Below are 15,890 nucleotides of genomic sequence, written 5' to 3' on the forward strand. Positions count from 1 at the left end.
TAGAAATGAACTACAGGAAAAAGACTGGAAGACACACAAATTCATGGAGGCTGAATAATATGTTACTAAACAATGAATGGGTCAAACAGGAGATCAAGGAAGAAATCAAAAGATATCTCGAGACAAATGAAAATGAAAATACAACGACCCAAAATCTATGGGATGCAGCGAAAGCAGTCCTAAGAGGGAAGTTCATAGCACTGCAGGCCTACCTAAAGAAACAAGAAACATCACTAATCAACAGTTTATCTTCACACTTAAGGGATCTGGAAAAAGAACAACAAAATAAGCCCAAAGGGAGTACAAGGAAGGAGATAATAAAGATCAGAGCGGAAATAAATGAAATAGAAACCAGAAAAACAATACAAAAGATCAATGAATCCAAGAGTTGGTTCTTAGAGAAGATAAACAAAATTGACAAACCTTTAGCCAGACTCATTAAAAAAAAGAGAGAGAGGACCCAAATTAATAAAATCAGTAATGAAAGAGGAGAAGTGACAACAGACACTGCAGAGATACAAAAAATCCTAAGAAATTTCTATGAGCAACTGTATGCCAACAAATTTGACAACCTGGAAGAAATGGACAATTTCCTAGATGCATACAACCTCCCAAGGCTAACTCAAGAGGAGACAGAAAACCTGAATAGACTGATTACCACCAAGGAAATTGAATCAGTAATCAACAATCTCCCAACAAACAAAAGCCCTGGACCAGATGGCTTTACAGGTGAATTTTACAGAGCGTTCCAAAAAGAATTGTCACCTATTCTCCTCAAACTCTTCCAAAAAATCCAGAGGGAGGGAAGACTCCCAAACACTTTTTACGAAGCCACTATCACCCTGATCCCAAAATCAGACAAAGACACCACAAAAAAAGAAAACTACAGGCCGATATCGCTAATGAACATAGATGCAAAAATCCTCAACAAAATACTAGCAAACAGAATTCAGCAATATATTAAAAAGATTATACACCATGATCAAGTGGGATTCATCCCTGGTATGCAAGGGTGGTTCAACATCCGCAAATCAATTAATGTGATACACCACATTAACAAAATGAAAAATAAAAATCATATGATCATATCAATTGACGCAGAAAAAGCATTTGATAAAATTCAGCAGCCATTCATGATAAAAACCCTTAAGAAAGTGGGAATAGAGGGATCATATCTCAACATAATAAAGGCCATATATGATAGACCCACAGCTAACATCATACTCAATGGGGAAAAACTAAAACCATTCCCCTTAAAATCAGGAACAAGGCAAGGCTGCCCACTTTCTCCACTTCTATTCAACATAGTGCTGGAAGTTCTAGCCACAGCAATCAGACAAGAAAAAGAAATAAAAGGCATCCAAATCGGTAAGGAGGAAGTAAAACTGTCATTATATGCAGATGATATGATACTATATTTAGAGAACCCTAAAGACTCCACCAAGAAACTATTAGAGCTGATAGATGAATTTAGTAAAGTAGCAGGATACAAAATTAATATTCAGAAATCAGTTGCATTTGTATATACCAATAATAAAACATCAGAAGGAGAAATTAAAAAAGCAATTCCGTTTACAATTGCTCCAAAGACTATAAAATACCTGGGAATAAATTTAACCAAAGAAGTAAAAGATCTGTACTCAGAAAATTATAAGACACTGAAGAAAGAAATGAAAGAAGATACAAATAGATGGAAACACATACCATGTTCATGGATAGGAAGAATTAATATAGTTAAAATGTCCATACTGCCTAAGGCAATATATATATTCAACGCAATTCCTATCAAACTACCAACGACATTTTTCACAGAAATAGAACATATAATCCTAAAATTTATATGGGATAACAAAAGACCCCGGATATCTTCAACAATCTTGAGAAATAAGAACAAAGTGGGAGGTATAACAATACCTGACTTCAAATTATACTACAAGGCTACAGTAATCAAAACAGCATGGTACTGGCATAAAAACAGACCCATAGATCAATGGAACAGAATAGAGAGTCCAGAAATAAATCCATGCCTATATGGCCACTTAATCTATGACAATGGAAGCAAGAATGTACGGTGGGGTAAAGACAGTCTATTCAATAAATGGTGCTGGGAAACTTGGACAGACACATGCAAAAAGATGAAGCTGGATCACCTCCTTACACCACATACAAAAATAAATTCAAAATGGCTTAAAGATTTAAATGTAAGATCTGAAACCATAAAATTCCTAGAAGAAAATATAGGAAGAAACTTCACAGACATTACCCGGAGTAAGATTTTTACTGATATATCCCCTCGCGCGAGGGAAGTAAGAGGAAAAATAAACATGTGGGATTACATCAAACTAAAAAGCTTTTTCACAGCAAAGGAAACCATCAATAAAACAAAAAGGGATCCTACTGATTGGGAAAAGATATTTGCCAATGATATATCTGATAAGGGGTTAATATCACAAATTTATAAAAAACTCACTCAACTCAACTCCAAAAAAACAAACAACCCAATTAAAAAATGGGCAGAGGACATGAAGAGACATTTCTCTAAAAAGGACACACAGATGGCAAACAGACATATGAAGAAATGTTCAACCTCACTAACCATTAGAGAAATGCAAATAAAAACCACAATGAGATACCACCTCACCCCAGTCAGGATGGCTATCATCAATAAATCAACAAACAACAAGTGCTGGCGTGGATGCGGAGAAAAGGGAACGCTGGTGCACTGTTGGTGGGAATGCAGATTGGTGCAGCCACTATGGAAAACAGTTTGGAGATATCTCAAAAATCTGAAAATGGAACTACCTTATGATCCAGCAATCCCACTCCTAGGTATCTATCCGGAGAAATCCAAAACTCCAATTCAAAAATCTTTATGCACTCCTATGTTTATTGCAGCACTATATACAATAGCCAAGACCTGGAAACAACCGAAATGCCCATCAGTAGATGACTGGATTAAGAAACTGTGGTACATTTATACAATGGAGTATTACGCAGCCATAAAGAAGAAAGAAATCTTACCATTTGCAACAACATGGATGGACCTAGAGAACATTATGTTAAGTGAAATAAGTCAGAAAGAGAAAGACAAATACCATATGATCTCACTTATATGTGGAATCTAAAGAAAAGAATAAGTGAATGAACTAATCAGAAACAGTTTTGGAAAAATGGAGGAAAAACTGAGGGTTGCTAGATGGGCAGGGGGGTGGGGATAAGGGGAAGGTGAGAGGTTTTGGGAACGTACAGAGGGATAGTGGATGGGGGGAGGGGGGTTCACACAGTGTGAGGGATATAAATGATAAATGTCTAAGTTTTGCTTTGTCTTGTGCACCTGAAACTAATTAATAAAAAAAAAAAAAAAAAAAGTATACTAAGATACTTTGTATACAGAAATGTGTATGTATTTATGTGGATGTGGGAATATTGAGTAAAGCTGGGCCAGAGTGTTTGCTATATTCTGAGTCCACCATCAGCATTTGAGTCTATGATAGATATGGATGAGAAATAAAATTTACCTCACTCAAAAAAAAAAAAAAAAAAAAAAAAAAAAAGAGACATAGGGTGGCTGAGTGGATAAGAAAGCAAGACCCTTGTATATGCTGTATACAAGAGACTCACCTCAGATCAAAAGACACACACAGGCTGAAAGTGAAGGGTTGGAGTAAGATATTTCATGCAAATGGAAATGAGAAAAAAGCTGGAGTTGCAATACTTATATCTGACAAAATAGACTTTAAAATGAAGAACATATTAAAAGACAAAGATGGGCACTATATAATAACAAAGGGATCGATCCGACAAGAGGACATAACCCTAGTAAACATCTATGCACCCAACATAGGAGCACCTAAATATATAAAATAGATATTGACTGACGTAAAGACAGAGATCAACAGTAACACTATCATAGTAGGGGACTTCAACACACCTCTGACACCAAGGGACAGGTCTTCCAGACAGAAAATCTATATGGAAACAACAGCCTTAAATGACACATTGGACCACTTGGATTTAATTGATATTTTCAGAGCATTTCACCCCAATGCTGCAGAATACACGTTCTTCTCAAGCGCACATAGAGCATTTCCCAAAATAGACCATATGTTAGGCGACAAAACAAGTCTTGATAAATTTAAGAAAATTGAAATCATACCAATTGTCTTCTCTGACCACAGTGCTATGAAATTAGAAATGAACTACAGGAGAAAACCTGGAAGACACACCAATTCATGGAGGCTGAACAACAGCTCACTAAATAGTGAATGGGTCAACCAGGAGATCAAGGAAGAAATCAAAAGATATCTCAAGACAAACGAAAATGAAAACATGATGACCCAAAATCTATGGGATGCCGCAAAAACAGTCCTAAGAGGGAAATTCATAGTGTTGCAGGCCTACCTAAAGAAACAAGAAAAATCACTAATCAACAGTTTATCTTCACACTTAAGGGATCTGGAAAAAGAACAGCAAAATAAACCAAAAGGGAGTACAAGAAAGGAGATAATAAAGATCAGAGCGGAAATAAATGAAATAGAAACCAGAAAAACAAGACAAAAGATCAATGAATCCAAGAGTTGGTTCTTAGAGAAGATAAACAAAATCGACAAACCTTTAGCCCGACTCATTAAAAAAAGAGAGAGAGAGGACCCAAATTAATAAAATCAGAAATGAAAAAGGAGAAGTGACAACAGATACCACAGAAATACAAAAAATTATATGCCAACAAATTTGACAATCTGGAAGAAATGGACAATTTTCTAGAGGTGTACAACCTTCCAAGGCTACCTCAAGAAGAAACAGAAAACCTGAATAGACTGATTACCACCAGGGAAATTGAATCAGTAATCAACAATCTCCCAAAAAACAAAAGCCCTGGACCAGATGGCTTTACAGGTGAATTTTACAAAACATTCAAAAAAGAATTATCACCTATTCTCCTCAAGCTCTTCCAAAAAATCCAGAAGGAGGGAAGGCTCCCAAACACTTTTTACGAAGCCACTATCACCCTGATCCCAAAATCAGACAAAGACACCACAAAAAAAGAAAACTACAGGCCAATATCTCTAATGAACATAGATGCAAAAATCCTCAATAAAATATTAGCGAGCAGAATTCAGCAATACATTAAAAAGATCATACACCATGATCCAGTGGGATTCATGCCTGGTATGCAAGCGTGGTTCAACATCCGCAAATCAATTAATGTGATACACCACATTAACAAAATGAAAAATAAAAATCACATGATCATATCAATAGATGCAGAAAAAGCATTTGATAAAATCCAGCAGCCATTTATGATAAAAACCCTTAAGAAAGTGGGAATAGAGGGATCATATCTCAACATAATAATGGCCATATATGATAAACCCACAGCTAACATCATACCCAATGGGGAAAAGCTAAAACCATTCCTCTTAAGATCAGGAACAAGGCAAGGTTGCCCACTTTCTCCCCTTCTATTCAACATAGTGCTGGAAGTTCTGGCCACAGCAATCAGACAAGAAAAAGAAATAAAAGGCATCCAAATCGGTAAGGAGGAAGTAAAATTGTCATTATATACAGATGACATGATACTATATAGAGAGAACCCTAAAGACTCCACCAAGAAACTATTAGAGCTGATAGATGAATTTAGTAAAGTAGCAGGATACAAAATTAATATTCAGAAATCAGTTGCATTTGTATATACCAATAATAAAGCATCAGAAGGAGAAATTAAAAAAACAATCCCATTTGCAAATACTTCAAAGACTATAAAATACCTGGGAATAAATTTAACCAAAGAAGTAAAAGATCTGTACTCCGAAAATTATAAGACACTGAAGAAAGAAATGAAAGAAGATACAAATAGATGGAAACACATACCATGTTCATGGATAAGAATTAATATAGTTAAAATGTCCATACTGCCTAAGGCAATATACATATTCAACACAATTCCTATCAAACTACCAACGATGTTTTTCACAGAAATAAAACATATAACCCTAAAATTTATATGGGGCCATAAAAGACCCCGGATAGCCTCAGCAATCTTGAGCAATAAGAATAAAGTGGGAGGTATAACAATACCAGACATCAAATTATACTATAAGGCTACAGTAATAAAAACAGCATGGTACTGGCATAAAAACAGACACATAGATCAATGGAACAGAATAGAGAGTCCAGAAATAAATCCATGCCTATATGGCCATTTAATCTACGATAATGGAAGCAAGAATGTATGGTGGGGTAAAGACAGTCTATTCAATAAATGGTGCTGGGAAACCTGGACAGACACATGCAAAAAAATGAAGCTGGACCACCTCCTTACACCATATACAAAAATAAATTCAAAATGGCTTAAAGACTTAAATGTAAGATCTGAAACCATAAAATTCCTAGAAGAAAATATAGGAAGAAACTTCACAGACATTACCCGGAGTAAGATTTTTACTGATATATCCCCTTGCGCAAGGGAAGTAAGAGAAAAATAAACATGTGGGATTACATCAAACTAAAAAGTTTTTTTTCACAGCAAAGGAAACCATCAATAAAACAAAAAGGGACCCTACTGAATGGGAAAAGATATTTGCCAATGATATATCTGATAAGGGTTTAATATCACAAATTTATAAAAAAAACTCACTCAAATCAACTCCAAAGAAACAAACAACCCAATTAAAAAATGGGCAGAGGACATGAAGAGACATTTTTCTAAAAAGGACATACAGATGGCAAACAGACATATAAAAAAATGTTCAAACTCACTAATCATTGGAGAAATGCAAATAAAAACCACAATGAGATACCACCTCACCCCAGTCAAAATGGCTATCATCAATAAATCAACAAACAACAAGTGTTGGCGCAGATGTGGAGAAAAGGGAACCCTGGTGCACTGTTGGTGGGATTGCAAATTGATGCAGCCACTATGGAAAACAGTATGGAGGTATCTCAAAAATCTGAAAATGGAACTGCCTTATGATCCAGCAATTCCACTCCTAGGTATCTATCCGGAGAAATCCAAAACTCTAATTCAAAAAACTTTATGCACTCCTATGTTTATTGCAGCACTACACATAATAGCCAAGACATGGAAACAACCGAAATGCCCATTGGTAGATGACTGGATTAAGAAACTGTGGTACATTTATACAATGGAGTATTACGCAGCCATAAAGAAGAAAGAAATCTTACTATTTGCAACAACATGGATGGACCTAGAGAACATTATGTTAAGTGAAATAAGTCAGACAGAGAAAGACAAATGCCATATGATCTCACTTATATGTGGACTCTAAAGAAAAGAATAAGTGAATGAACTAATCAGAAACAGTTTTGGAGACAGAGGAAAAACTGAGGGTTGCTAGATGGGAGAGGGGTGGGGATAAGGGGGAAGGTGAGGGGATTAGAAAACAGTCAGTAACCACAAGATGGCCACGGGGTTCTGAAAATTAATTTGGGGAATGTAATCAATAACGTTGTAAAGATTTTGTAGGGTATCCGATGGACACTTGTCTTATTAGGGAGACCACCTCAGGGATGACGTAGATGCCTGATCACTGCATTGTACACCTGAAGCTGAAGCTGAACAATAATGAATGTCAACTACAAGTTTGTATGTATATGTGTGTGTGTGTATATATATATATATATGTATATGTATATATATATATATATATATATATATATGTGTGTATATATATATATATATATATGTATATATATATATGTGTGTATATGTATCTACTTACAAGAAGTGGAGTACAGCATTAAGAATAGAGACAGTGGAAATGTAATGGCTCTGTGCGATGTCAGAGGGATAGTGGATGGGGGGAGGGGGGTTCACACAGTGTGAGGGATATAAAAGATAAACGTCTAACTATTACTTTGTCTTGCACCTGAAACTAATAAAAAATAAAAATTAAAAAATAAAAATTAAAAAATTAAAAAACAAACAAACAATGAAACCATGTAATAAAACAAAGAACAACCTCCTAAAAAAAAAAAAAACTGAAGTTGCTAACTTATATCTTCATTACCAGTGAATGAGAGAGGTGATATTAGAGAAAATAAAAAGTCTGATTATTTAGCCCACATTTTCAACTGCACTTTAAAAAATAAAGGTGACCTGCAATTGATTTTCTTGTTAAATCTTGTATTGGACAAATGTTTCAACATTTCCCTAAATAAAGGATTTCTCAAACAACAATAACAACCAAAAAAGAAAATGAAAAGCAATCTAAATATTCAATGGAATAGAGTAGGTAGGACATGATATATCCTCTAGTTAGATTATTATATAATTTTATGATTATTAAAAAGCAATACAAAATATGCTTATGGTAGAAGTGAAAACATAAGAAAAATTAAATTTTAAATACAGCATAATTAAGTATATAAAAAAACTATTAAATAAAGGCTTACAGTATTGTTGTTTCACCAGCAGTTACAATTATTCAGTTAATTCAGTGAAAACAGAACTTGTGCCTGAATTATCCTTACGTTTCCATCTTACTTTGTTCTTGTGAGCTGGTCTAATAATTATGTCTTTGTTATAAATAAATAAAAATACTTTCCATTGGCTTTGCTGTCACTATTTTGATAGGTGTTTGGGAGGAAATGAGAGAAAGAAATAGTCACAGTGATTCGAAACCGTGCTGTGGATGGATGCATGTTTCCTTAGTTCGCCATGCTATCCTTATTATTCTTAAGAGGATAGTTACTCAAGTTCTTTTGAAATAGTATCATAAAAGCATCAAATGTTTTTCTTACATATCACTGCTATAATTCATAAAAAGCAAATTTAATAGTTGGAAATGTCTGTGTTGTTATACAGAATAAAATGTGTTATTGTTTATCCCCACGTAAATGGATAATGCAGATTAATAGTAAATTTAGCTACCAAATTAAAAACACCATAGAACATTCCATAATGCAATGCTCAGAGGGATCCTTCTTCATAAAGGGATTGTATAAAAACAGACATCAAGATGGTATGAGTCATGCAAGAGGTTTACTGGAGGAGAAACCTTTGAGGGGAAATGAGAAAGGGAGCCAGAGGAGGTTCAGAGAGCTGTCAGATCATGATGCAGGTCTGACCCCAATGAAGGAAAAAGGAAAAGATGGAGAGTTGGGTAGGAAGCATCTTAGACTGCAGTGCATTTCTAAGGAAGTTCAGTGAGGTTGCTGGGAAATCCCTGAGAAAGTCTTCCAACTCAGGAGCCCTTTCTCTCCCAGGAATAGTCCTGACTTAGTATTTCTACCATATTTAATCAGACTTGAAGCAGCCCATGGTAAGTGTGGCTTCCACATAAATACAGTAGTGGGTTCAGAGTGCAACAACTGGGACCATCAGTTAATTATGCCTTCTGAGAGGCTCCTTTTCATGGCTACCATGGGCATCAATATTTCATCACATTCAGAAGAGAGCATCTTATTTTATAACACAGCATCTATTTCAATGTTTGCTCAAAGTAGTCACCCAGTTATTGGATAGAATTTTTACTATAAGATGACCATAAGTTTCTTATAGCAACAGCCCAGGCAATAATTTAAAAAGCATATATTTCCATTGTTTGGATGGGGAAACTGAGACAGGGAGAAGCTAAAGAACTCACCAAAGTTAAAAATAAGTAACAAACCAGAACCCAATCACTGCTGTTTGAGTATAAGAAGGCTCCTTCTCTTTCATATTCAGATGCATAGAAACATTTTAGAAATTTCAGGATGTTAGCGTAGATAACATGTAAACATCCAAGACCAAATGACTCTCCAGATCACTGCTGTATATTATAAGAACAGAGTTTTCACAGTTAAACACCTTTATTTCAGAATAAAACCAACGGACCCAGCAGTCTGTTAAGAAACTTTCCTAAGAGACATCGATTTTCCATCAATTATTCCATTTTCTGACTCAGCAACTTAGGCAGAAATATAAAGGTTTTTCTTCCATAAACCTTGACAGTACGTACTCAGTTCTGAAACTCGACCAAAGCAAAGGAACCTAACGTGTCTTTCTGGCCATTGCGGACAAAGATGTTGTTTAACGACTTTAAAATAACTCCTGGCTCCAAATATTTTTATCTGGCCCACAAAGAAAACAAGTTCCTTTTTAAATTCTATACATGTAATGATGTATTTTTAGATAATTCATCTTAAAAATGAACGTTTTACTCTGCCCAACTGTTGTGAGAATGGTTCCTTGCATTATTTTGAGCAAAATTTTGAAGTGAGAAGATTGGGGACATTTAAAAGATGAATTAGGTCATTAATGCAAAATAGCTAAAACTTTCTTTATGATGGTCTATTGGTCTAAAAGATTCATTGATGCTCAAGGAGTAGTTTATTGTCGTGAGATACTTATATCACTTCAAATACATCCTGTAAACATCATGAAAAAAGAATTGTATTTTCCAAAGATCAAGCACATGTGAATCCCAACATATGAGTTTCATCATAACCAGCTCTAACCTTATTGTCTCTATTGATGGCTGCTCTTAGTTCCAAATTTTAGGATTTGAAAACTTCCCAGGATCTTGTGAATATTATATAACAGGTTTTGGGGTGAGGAGGGGTGGATATTAAACTCACTAAAAACATTTCCAAGGCACCCCTTGAATAGCATCCAAGTTAGGTTTGGCTTGGATATTTTTCTTATCTTGAACGATCCATGAATTTTGTTAGGCAGCTATATATATTTAAAATTATGAGCTACATTAGTAATCTCCACTCAGGTACAATATTTAAAAATAAGATTAAATAAAATTTATTGCCATAGAAATTTTCTGTTTCCACAGACTCAAAAAATGAAATCCTCTGTTTATTTGTAAGAACAGTTAGAGCAGTCCAAGTTTTAGGGACTATAATAGCCAGATTTTAAATTGAGCCTGAAACAGCTTACCTTACAGACCTCTCTTGGGCAGCTTAGTGACTTTACCTTTTTCTGCTCAACTCATCTATATAAACAGAGAAAACTCACATCATTTATTTTGCACATTTGACTCCACTCCCTTGGGGCAAATTCATTCTCTGGATGAAATGGAACTGCAAAGTGTGTCTGCAACACTTGATCATTTAGAAGGAAACAGAATATGCACCCCCTGTTCAATATATATTAGGTCACTGGCATTTTTGCATAATGATTTCATAAAAATATAACCATACGTATGACTGAAAATAAACATATTTAAGTTCCACTCAGTAAAAAAAAAAAAAAAAAACACTCAAGAAAGTAATTCAAAAAGTTTAAAACAATAATTTGTCTTTTTTCAGTCAAAATTATTTAAACGTATTCAAATTGAAAATCAACCAGGGTTAATATACTCAGTGAATCTTGGAGCTTGAAAGAACTCAAGTTTTAATTCAGATACAGTTTTAGATGTGTGTAATAGAGACCCAAATTAACATTGGCTTAAGCAAGATGGAAGTTAACTTTTCTCTTATGTAATGCTGCAGAGTAGGCAAACATTGCTAGTAGGAATACTCTGGTCTATGAGCTCATCTAGGGATCAAGGACCCTTCTATCATGTTCCCCTGCCGTCGTTAGTTGATACTTTGTCCACACCGTTAAGATTGCTCATCCCCAAATTCCTATTTCAGGCACAACCTGACTGTTGCACACATCACTTCTGCTCCTATGTCACTGCCTGGAAATCATTCATATGGCCATATTTAGATGCAAAGGAGGCTGGGAGTTGTATTTATGCTAAACATTTGTGTGCCCAGCTAAAATTCAATTATTATGGAAAGACAGAAGAGATTTGAGAGGATTAAATAAAAGTCTGTGCCCCAGAGTCATTTTATTTCATAATATAAAAAAACAAATAAAAATTGAAAGCAGGGTATGGTGAGAGGTTGGCCCCATCCATGGTTTCTTGATTCCTCATGAGGTTCCTCTAATGACTAGGGTTAAGACATATTTAGAAACCACTGCTCTAGACAAGGGATGAAAAACTAAAATGTCTAAAAAAGGTCAGGCAGGTAAAGTAAATAACAATAGCAAGTTGAATGGGTCCTGTGGCTGGCAGTGGGACAACCTAAATAACATTCCCAATTAGATCAGCAGAGGTCTGCTGCGCTCAGTACCAGTATATTGCTGACTTGCAAAACTGTGGGGCCTGAGTTCCTAGACATTCTGCTTTTTCAAGAGAAGCCGGAAACCTGTATTTTAGTGAACTCTCCTGCTTTTTTGATATTAGTTAGTAGTTAACACATCTTATAATATCATAATGGCCAAAAAGACATCTGCAAGCCACATTTACTCAAGGACCACTCAATACAATCTATACTCATCTAAACCAATCATTTTGTTTTCTAGACAAGGAAACGGAAGCCTAGAGAGGGTGAGTGCTGAGCCCGTGGTCACATAGCTAGCCACACTTGGTCAGGTTTTTTGTTTTTCAAGTTAGTACTCCTTATGCTACACCATCATAAAATGCCACTGTGAAGTTCAGGATGAGCAAATAAGAAAAAAAAATTTTTTTTAAGTAATTTAATTCTATGCTACAATTTAGTGTTCGGCTTTGAAATGAAATATTTTAACTGCAGATCAAGTGTGTTCTATGCCCCATTCCTTCTGAACCCCATAATTGAAAGTAAAATCTGTTCTGTTTTCTACCTTCCTGGCTTGGATTTGCCAGGGCCCTGACTGCCTGATCAGGAACACATGAGACCGGGGAGCGTGAAAGGATATCACTGGCACCCACAAGTAGCCAATCTTTCCTCTCTCCCGCATGGCCCATTTAATTACACACTCGTAGCATATCAGTGGCAGATTCATTGCAAAACACATTTTTCACTTTTAATTGTATTTTCTTCTGTGTGCTGTAAAGTTATATGGTTAAAATATTTTTGGCTGAAAAATTTAAATATATAGAAATGGATAACATTTACCTTCTAAATGCCTGAGTGGAACTAAATTGTTCATAGATTAATTATATGGTAGTTGCATAAGCTATTTTATGAATATTTCTATTGTTTAGAAGCTTTTTACAGAGGAATCTTATACTATAAGTGTGTGTTAAATATAAAAACCTACCTCACTCATCATTTCTACCTTATGGTGGGTTCTTTGAGTCCAAAACTTAGATGAAGGGATATGCTTATTTTTCTGCTTTTTCTCTAGAACTTTTGCTTCAATCAATCTTTCCAACACTTGAATTAGATTTTTTTGATCCAGTTAATGTTATTCTAAATATAGAATAAAAGAAAAGGTTGGAAATATAAGTAGTCTATACCCACATGATAATTCAAAAAGATATTTAGTTTTCCAATTTGAATTTTCTTTAATTAAAAATTTTTTAAATCTGAGGTTTTGGTTTCTGTGGTACTAGCAGTTGGCAAAAGTGATGTCTACAGGGGGACAACTTCAGAAAATGAGAGTCAAGGGGTAAGTTTGGTTTGGCTGGGAAAATATAATATTTTTCCATTCCCTATTTCTAATGTCTTAAATCATCACATTTTATTAATAGAATAAGTTGAACCATGGAACAATTCCAACAGCAGAAAAACACAGACAAATGTACAAACAAAGTTGCTCTATTTCCTGGTCACTTTGTGCAGTCTTACTTTTTTATTTTTTTTTTAATCATCCGTCTGTCTTTATTCTGCATTCTCTGTCTCTCTTCTGTTTATGTCCATCATAGCTCATCTGTTTCTTTTTTCACCTTTCAACATTCTGTCTAGTATGGCTTCATTATTGCAAATGCATTCCTAAATAAATTAGTGCAAATTATTTTAAACTCTATTGTCTATTATATACAAATTCTATTTTCTAATAGCTTTACCTAATACTTTTATAAATGTGTCCCCACACAAAAATATTGTTGGCATAGCACCAAGCAGCAGCCCCAGCGCCATGAGCCCCCCCACTCCCCCATTCCCCCACGTTCCCCACCCTCGCACGCGCACACACACACACACACACACACACACACACACACACAGCAGCAGCAGCACACAATGTGCTGCTGACATCTTGTCCATGCTGTTCTTCCACATCATCAGGTATAAACAAGCAGACACTGAGCACCCACACAACAACCAATTCATCCTCTGAAAGAGACTGTCTTTTGTTGATGTGGCTACCGGGTGGCTCAGACGAGGACTGGGGGCCGCATGCATGATGGAATATACTGGCAAGTACTTTGACAAGGCTGGCTCCCAGGTGTTCTGCCTCATGAGAGATTCCGAGTCTTTGGAAGGCTCCGTGGGAGGTGCTGGCCTTCGCTTCCCACTACAGTATGGATAATCTCATGGCCATCTTCTCTGTGAACCACCTGGGCCACAGTGGCGCCTTGCCTCTCCAGCACTGGATAGACATCTATCAGAAGCCATACGGAGCCTTTCCTTGGGTAGAACACTTTCATGGTGGATGGCTGTGACGTGGAGGCTCTGTGCCAAGTGTTCTGGCAAAGACTCAAGTGAAGAACAAGCCCACGGCTGTAGTTGCTAAGACCTTCAAGGGTGGGGCACCCCAAACATTGAGGATGCAGAAAATTGACATGGAAAGCCGATGTCAAAACAAGGAACAGATACAATGATCAATCTATGTGAGAGCCAGATACACACCAATAGGAATCTTGAACCAAAACCCCCTATTGAAGACTCTACTCAAATCAACACCATGGACACAGCGATGACCTTGCCACCTGCTTACAAAATCAGTGACATAGTAGCTACTTGGAAAGCACGTGGTTTGGCTCCCCTAAGCTGGGCCGTGCAAATGATAGAGTCATTATGCTGGACAGTGACACCAAAAACTCCAACTTCTCTGAGATAGTCAAGGAGCACCCTGAGCACTTCATCGATTGCTGAGCAAAACATAGTGAGCGTGGCACTGGGATGCACCACCTGTGGTCAGACCATCGCTTTTGCTAACACTTTCACCGCCTCTTTGACTTGAGCATTTGATCAGATCTGGATGGGAGCCATCTCTCAAACCAGCATCAACCTTATTGGGTCCCACTGAGGGGGTGTCTGTTGGGCCCCTTCCCAATAGCCCTGGAGGATCTGGTCATGTTCTGAGATGTACCCAACTGCACCATTTTCTGTCCAAGTGACGTCTTTTCCATGAAGCATGCTGTGTTCCTGGTGGCCAATACCAAGAGGGTATGCTACAATTGGAGCAGCCTACCAGAAACAGCTCTTATTCACACCCCACAAGATAGCCTGATTATCACAGTGGAGGATCACCACCCAGAAGGTGGCATCCGGAAAAGCCATCTGTGCAGCTGTTTCCATGGGGCCTGACATCGTGGTATGTCAGGCAGTGCCAGAAGTGCCTCAGAGTGGGCAGTCAGTGAGCTGCTGGATACGTTTGGAATTAGTGCCAGACACATTACAGTGGCCCATGAAATGCATCTTAATGAACTAAAATAGCTCTTGGCTTTGGTCTTAAAAGACTGGCCTCTTTACTGTACATTTATGCTTGTTGCCAAGCCATCATTTAAATTTATACTGTTTGTGCTTCTTAAAAGCAAAGCAAGTTAACTACCTTCCTGTTAAGCCATAACTACATACACAAGTGCAACTCTTCTCTTTGTGTCATTAAAGTGGGTTATAAGATTTTAAGTGACAAAATAGCTAAAAAAAAACAACCACCTAAGGTCAAGCTTTTTGATGAGACTAAAGATATCTGGGCAGGTGATCAATGTAGGATAACAGTTCCTTAAATGTGTGTATTTTCCAGTAAAGAAAATGTGAACTATAGATCGCAACCACCAGGGCTGTGGTGCAGCACTCTAGCACCATGCTGCACACGGCTGTCCCAGGTCGAGAATTCCTGCACGGCCATCCGAACTGCAGCTTCCAGGGTACTGTGTGACTGCAATTGCCCTGGAATTTCCTCTGATGTTTGCCTTCACCTATCCTCTTACAGTTCTCAGAAATGTCTCATT

The 15,890-nt window shown here is 36.7% G+C and overlaps 1 pseudogene; it reads left to right on the forward strand.

Annotated features, from left to right (window-relative positions):
- The first annotated feature begins 13,945 nt into the window (after positions 1 to 13,945).
- Positions 13,946 to 15,243, forward strand: LOC109456557 (transketolase-like protein 1; annotated as a pseudogene).
- The last annotated feature ends 647 nt before the right edge of the window (positions 15,244 to 15,890 follow it).

Source organism: Rhinolophus sinicus, chromosome 1, assembly GCF_057876585.1.
Source record: "Rhinolophus sinicus isolate RSI-liver-muscle chromosome 1, RSI-T2T, whole genome shotgun sequence".
In the NCBI taxonomy this organism is placed as follows: domain Eukaryota; kingdom Metazoa; phylum Chordata; class Mammalia; order Chiroptera; family Rhinolophidae; genus Rhinolophus; species Rhinolophus sinicus.